Genomic DNA, 6,220 nt, shown 5'->3' with positions numbered 1-6,220 from the left:
GAAACATATTGTCTCCTAGAGCCTCCAGAGAGAACTCAACCCTGGTGATAGCCCTGTGAAACTGCTTTCAGACTGCTGGCCTCCAGAACTGCAGGAGAATACATTTCTGTTTTTTGAATTCATGGTACTCATTGCAGCATTCATGAGATGCTAATACAGGTATATTTTGACTCATCTGAAATAACAATTTTATGGCAATTAGATTGAACCTGAAGATAAAATGGACCAATGACATGGCTTTAGCGTCACTGAGGTGTCCCCTCTCAGCTCCACATGCTCTGACGGTCTGAATAACCAAGGCCTCCATTTCTTTGAATTTCTGTCTCTCAAGGAATCAACTATGTAAGTCTGTTTTTAAAAATTAGATGTCTTATAAATCTTATACAACCCAGCCATTACTATCTTTTGGGGGTATTTTTTCCCCAGGCGTTTTTTAAATGTATTTTACTTTCATATTTGGTTGTACTTTTTACTGTCCGTATGATTTTTCACAGCCTGTTTTACTCAAAATATTTTCTCCATGTTGCATTATAATTATTATAATTACCGCTTGCAATCTACAATGCACCACGAAGAGAATATGCCAGAATCCAGCTGTTGGATTTTTTTCCTAACATTTTCATATAAACTCTTTAGTAATTGTCCTCCTGTATATATCTTTTTCCATATTTAGGAATATTTCCTTCAACTAAAATTTTATAAATGGGATTACTAGAATTAAGAAAATGAATATTTTTTTACTCTTTATACACATTTTCAAATTTCTTTTAAAAAATATAATACACTAACAATAAATGTATAGATATCTCTACACTTTGATCAGAATTGGGTAATATCTATTTTTAAATTCAATTTAAAAAGTAAAAAATGTGGCCACTTTGTTGTTTTCATTTACCTAACTTCAATTACAAGTGAGAATCACTGTTTTGTTTTGTTTTACCATATTTTTGTCATTAGTTCTATTTCCCCGTCCACGCATTACCTATCTGCGTTCTTTTGTGCTTAGTTATCAAGGTTTCAATGTTCTCATTTTCTCATCTGAGCTTTTTATCTAATAAATATATTGCGCATTTTTCTATCAAACTTGTCTCAGTCTATAGTTTTCTTTCTTAGATTTTCCATGCAAGTGTTGAATATAGTCAAATTTTTTTATGATTTACTGTGTTACTTCTGTGTTTAGGACACTTTTTCCCTTTCAGGGTTTGGATAAATATTATATTCATGATATTTAAGTTTATCCTGTGTTTAGCTGTTTAAATTTTCCAAAATTTTAAATAAATTCCACTGTAAATGAAAATACAATTCTCTTTTCTCGGACTCTCACCCCAGTTCTGGTCCTCGCGCCAAATCATTGGGCCTCCACTGGCCACAGTGCCATTCGCTCTGTCCACTTCTTCGAGCAGAAACCGGAACGATTTTGTGGCAGGCAAAGAGAAGGGCTCATGGGTACACCGTCCCTTCCTTTGGCCTTCTTTGTGCTCTCTTAAATAAAAAGCTGCTCGCCTTGGCCTAGTTTCAGCAGAAACGACCACAACATTCTGGCACAGTCACCCATAGACGACATTGGACATCTTTCTAATTTAGGAAGGGAGAGGTGAAAGAAGTTGCAGCAGCTGAGATGTGTCAAGCCTGGAAATTACCTTCTGACACTGCATTGTGAAAACGTCTGCTGTCTGCCTTGGAGACACCCTCCTTGGGCCACAGCTCTGCGCCCTTCCCTTGAGGGAGGGACACAAAGCCTTCCTGAGAGCATCCGGGTGCCTCAGAACTTTCCCTCTAACTCTCCTGTCTGCCCTTCACTCTTCCCAGAGTCCTGGAACTCTGATTCCTGAGTGTGGAGACCTCTACCAGTCACTATGATTCTCACAAACTTCTTCTCTGAAGTGCTTTAAAAAGAAAATAGATGGCCATTTCTCTGACGGAGTTTAATTATTATCCTGCCCTAAGGCAGCAAGATGGATTGGGTGACATCTTAAAGTCCTTCCAAAGGAATGATTTTGAGAAATCTAAAGCCATTTGTCTAGACTGAAAACAAGGATGGGGAGAAAGTCCCCGAAGTCACATTTTCCAAAATTTTACTTAGTTCATCTCACCTCCTTTTAAAGTTCTGCTAACGCGCAGTCTCAGCCCACTGACCACATCAGCCTGTATGTCAACATTTTCTGAATTTCCAGCAACCATATGTCCCTCCCTTGTCTTGATGACAAGAAATGGCAAGGGCAAACTTCCCCATTAGCTGTGGAAACCAGCACCACAGCGGGCAGACACCAGCCCTAGCAGCTCAGGAGAGACACAGCCTCATTTTTTATTATTATTTTTTTAATCTCCCTTACCACCTTTACTACAGAAATTTCAAATCTTATTCATCCTTTACCATTCACTTAATACCATTTTCAAAGCAGAGAAAAGTGAGACTTCTATTCTCTCTCATTATAAAAATTCATTTCACCCATTTATATCAGGACTTTGTTTCGATTCTAACTTATTAAGGGCTTATCAAGACTTGAGTAGAGAATCTAATACTGACCCTAAATGTGGTTCTACATTTATTTTATCAGTGTTAGTCTTTTCTTTGCAAGACAAGTTTGGAATCTTAAAATCTTTTTTGAGCCTGTATTATCATTCATTATTAAAATAATGCTTTACTTTTGTTAATGCATTTGTGAAAAGAGGTAAATGTTCTCTCCTTGAAGACCTATATAATTTAATTTAGGTGACTTAATAGTACTATGAACAATTTGATCAATTGATGAAATGTATATCCCTTTGACTGATAAATAATCAAATAATTACAATAAATAATTACAACAGTGTAATGAGAATACCATACAAGGAAATAATATCTTTATTGGAAGAAATATTATCTCAAGAGATGATCATCCCTAAATAATGGAGAAAGGTGTGTCTCATTTAACAAACGGTGTCAGGATAAGTGTTTGGAAGTTTGGTCAAAAAATGTTCCTCCCTGGTAGCAATGTCCAGTAATTTCCCTCTGGAGTCACTGTCCCCTTCCTCTTTAGTAATAAACCCTTTGAGCTTTAGTGGAGCACCTGGATTGATGTCAACTTGTGTGCCCCAGCCCTCTGACAAATTGTGCAACTCCTTGAGCACTTTATTTATTTTTTTTAAGAAAACTGTAGTTCTTCATTTTTTTCTCCCTTTGCATAGACCAGAATTCAGACTCACTGTGACAAACCAGCAGTGGCCATGAGGTGAGGACAAGAGCCTAGAAGATGACAGAGTGATTAAAAGGAAGGAGCTTGAGTCCCTGAGCAGAGGCTCCTATCCTTGACCTATCTTAGGCCCTTGACAACCATTGGCCATCATGTAAGAAAGTAGTTGTCAAACTGAGTGAGTAATTGAATATTAAAACTGGAGGTCAAAGACAAAAGGTATAAGAAATTCATAGGAAAGGAAATATGATTAAGTCTTGAACATATCATATTCTAGTAATAGCTCTCAGTAAGTATTCATATCAATATGAACAGCTCTTGAGCACATGAAAGAACTTCAAAGTACTCCTAATAAGAAAAATCAATTTAGCATCTTTAATCTGAGGATTGGCAAATAAATACAAATTGACAAAACAAAAACCACAAGCTTCAAGTGAATAAGCAAGGAAAGGCTGCACATAAAAATCATGCAGAACAGGAAATACTTATTAAAAACAAGTCAGTATTTTCACATATTAATTGTCAATGTTGCTGATATAATGGTGAAATATGTAAATTCCAAAGATGTTGAGATGAGATTGGATACCACCCTATGGCATACCATACAATTGTATTTTGCTAGCCTTCTTCAATCTATTCTAATGAAATACAGCAAAGGCTGTATATGTAAAGATAGTCATAGTAATATCATTAATAATAGCGAAAAATTAGAATCAAACTGTTCAACAAAAGGGAGACAGTTATTATGTAACCATTTAGTAGAATAGCACAATCATTTAAAATAATCTTATAAAAACTGCAACAAATGATAAGAAGATTGACATAATTTTAAATGGAAAAAGCAAGATTCAAACTGGATATACATTAATTTTGCATTTACGCTTCCTATTGAGGCCCTGTATCTCATCCCAGATCTGTCTCTTCAGTGCAATCCTGAATTCCACATGGCCATCTCTACCTGCATGCTCCTTATCCTTCTCCAATAAATCTTCCACGCTTCTGCCAAATTAATTCATTCACTGTTGATTCAACAAATATTTATTGAGTGCTAATCACTAGCCAGGAATAGTTACAGAAACATGGGATATTCCATTGAACAAAACAAAGAACCTTGATCTCACAGAGCTGATATTCAAGTCGGGGAAACAAAAAATAAATACGTCAATAAACCATACAGTATGTTAGAAGGTGGTTAGTGCTGGGGGAAAAAAGGATTCCACTGCTCCAACTGTCCCTAATGATTGAGTCCCACCTCCCACTTCTTATTGTGTTTGTTGATTGAATTACAAAAGACCTGAGAAGGCAAATATCCCCAAATGATAGGAGCTGTGTTATGGTGATGGGCTGATAATTTTCCCTGCTTTTGTAGCTGAGTTATACTGTTTGGATAGCTTTTAAAATTTGGAAGTCCATTATTTTTTCTTTTCTTCAAAATTAACTTCAGAAGAATTGCTTGTAAAAATACCACATGAATGTTGGCTTTTTGGTTTACATGCAACTGCTAGTGATGCTTTATCATAAAAGTACTGCAGTGATTCTCTTCCAACCTTTACTTAAACACTTGTGATTTAACATTCTTGTTGCCTTTGGAATGAGCCAGTTCACAAATTAATCCAAAACAATAACAACAGTACATAGTCTGCAAAGCAAAAACTGAGCCTGAGGCAGGGACATTTAGACAGAAAACTTAGTTCCAAGTGAAGCTTAGGAGGTCACTGTAAATATTAATTTTCCTTCTTTTTGCTGGGATATTATAACATTTGAGGTGTTACTGATCTAGTAAACCCACATGTGGAGGTGGCTTGTAAGGATTTTATTGATATCAAAGATGCCTTAACACGTAGCCTGATTCTCAAATAATACAGCTGAATATTTATATAACAAGAGCTGACAGTCATAGAGTGCCAGCCAAGGGTCTAGGCACTTGATGTATATTTACACACAGCCCTTCAGACAGGAACTGTGATCGTCATCCCCTCTTATAGTGAGAAACAAGGGTGCCTGAGAGGGGAGGTGGATGCCCTCAGTATCTGGGAGAGGCAGGTTTTGAACCCAGGCTGTCCAGGCCTTTAACCACTGCACCACTCGACCCTTCTGTGGGTGTCTTTCTACTCAGTACAGGGTACGAAAGTCCTTATCACACGGGCCCCATATCCTAAATACACAAGTGGATCTTGTTGAGTCAGTCCTGTTGACTACGCTCCTGAGAAGATCTTAATTCACTGTGACTCCAGCACAGCTATTTTCGCCCTTCCTGTGTGATTATCACGCTCACAATGACATTGGCAAACACATGACACAGAATGAAACAAAGCATTCTTGGAAGCTAGATTTGCAGCAGGATTGTCATTGTCTCCCAGCTCCTCTCAACTCCCCTAGGAAGCCCCAGCTCTACTCGGGTGACTCCAGAAAACAATTTCCTTCAAATGTCATCATCTGCACTCTCTGCCAGCCATCTCACCAACTCACGTCTCGCCACTTTGGCTCAGTCAACACAGGCAAGTCAAAACCTTGAATCCTTCAATAGAGGAGTGTCAGGGTATCAATGTCACTTACTTTAGACTGGAAGGTGTTACACTTCAGTGCACTCATGTGAGGACAACCGACAGATCTTCAAGGCTTTGAAATGTCAAGGCCCTGTATTCATCTATTTCACCGTTGTTGACATCTGACTGACTGAAAATTGCCTTTGAATCTTGTTCAAACATTTGAACTCCTTCATCCTATTGTTTCTGGTCCTCAAGAGAATGTCAACAAATGGCACAAATCCGATGGCTGTATTGTTAATTCCTGTCTATCGTCTCCTTTGCTAGAATTCTACCCTAAATTCCGTGCATAGACAGAACAAAAATCTTTGTGCAAAAATTTCAATATGGGTGAGCACAGGAGATGGTAGGGGCGTTTTTGTTGATGAAATTGACATTCCTTCAAGATGGGAGGTAGTGTCCACTCAATAAATGCCATATGCCTGAATTATGCACTGCATGAAGTGACAGCAAGGCTGTGGAAGGAGGAGGAAGGTAATTGGCTAAATTAATGTTTAGATT

Source organism: Pteropus medius, unplaced genomic scaffold (assembly GCF_902729225.1).
Source record: "Pteropus medius unplaced genomic scaffold, Ma_sr-lr_union100, whole genome shotgun sequence".
NCBI lineage: Eukaryota > Metazoa > Chordata > Mammalia > Chiroptera > Pteropodidae > Pteropus > Pteropus medius.
Note: the sequence above shows the minus strand (reverse complement) of the source record.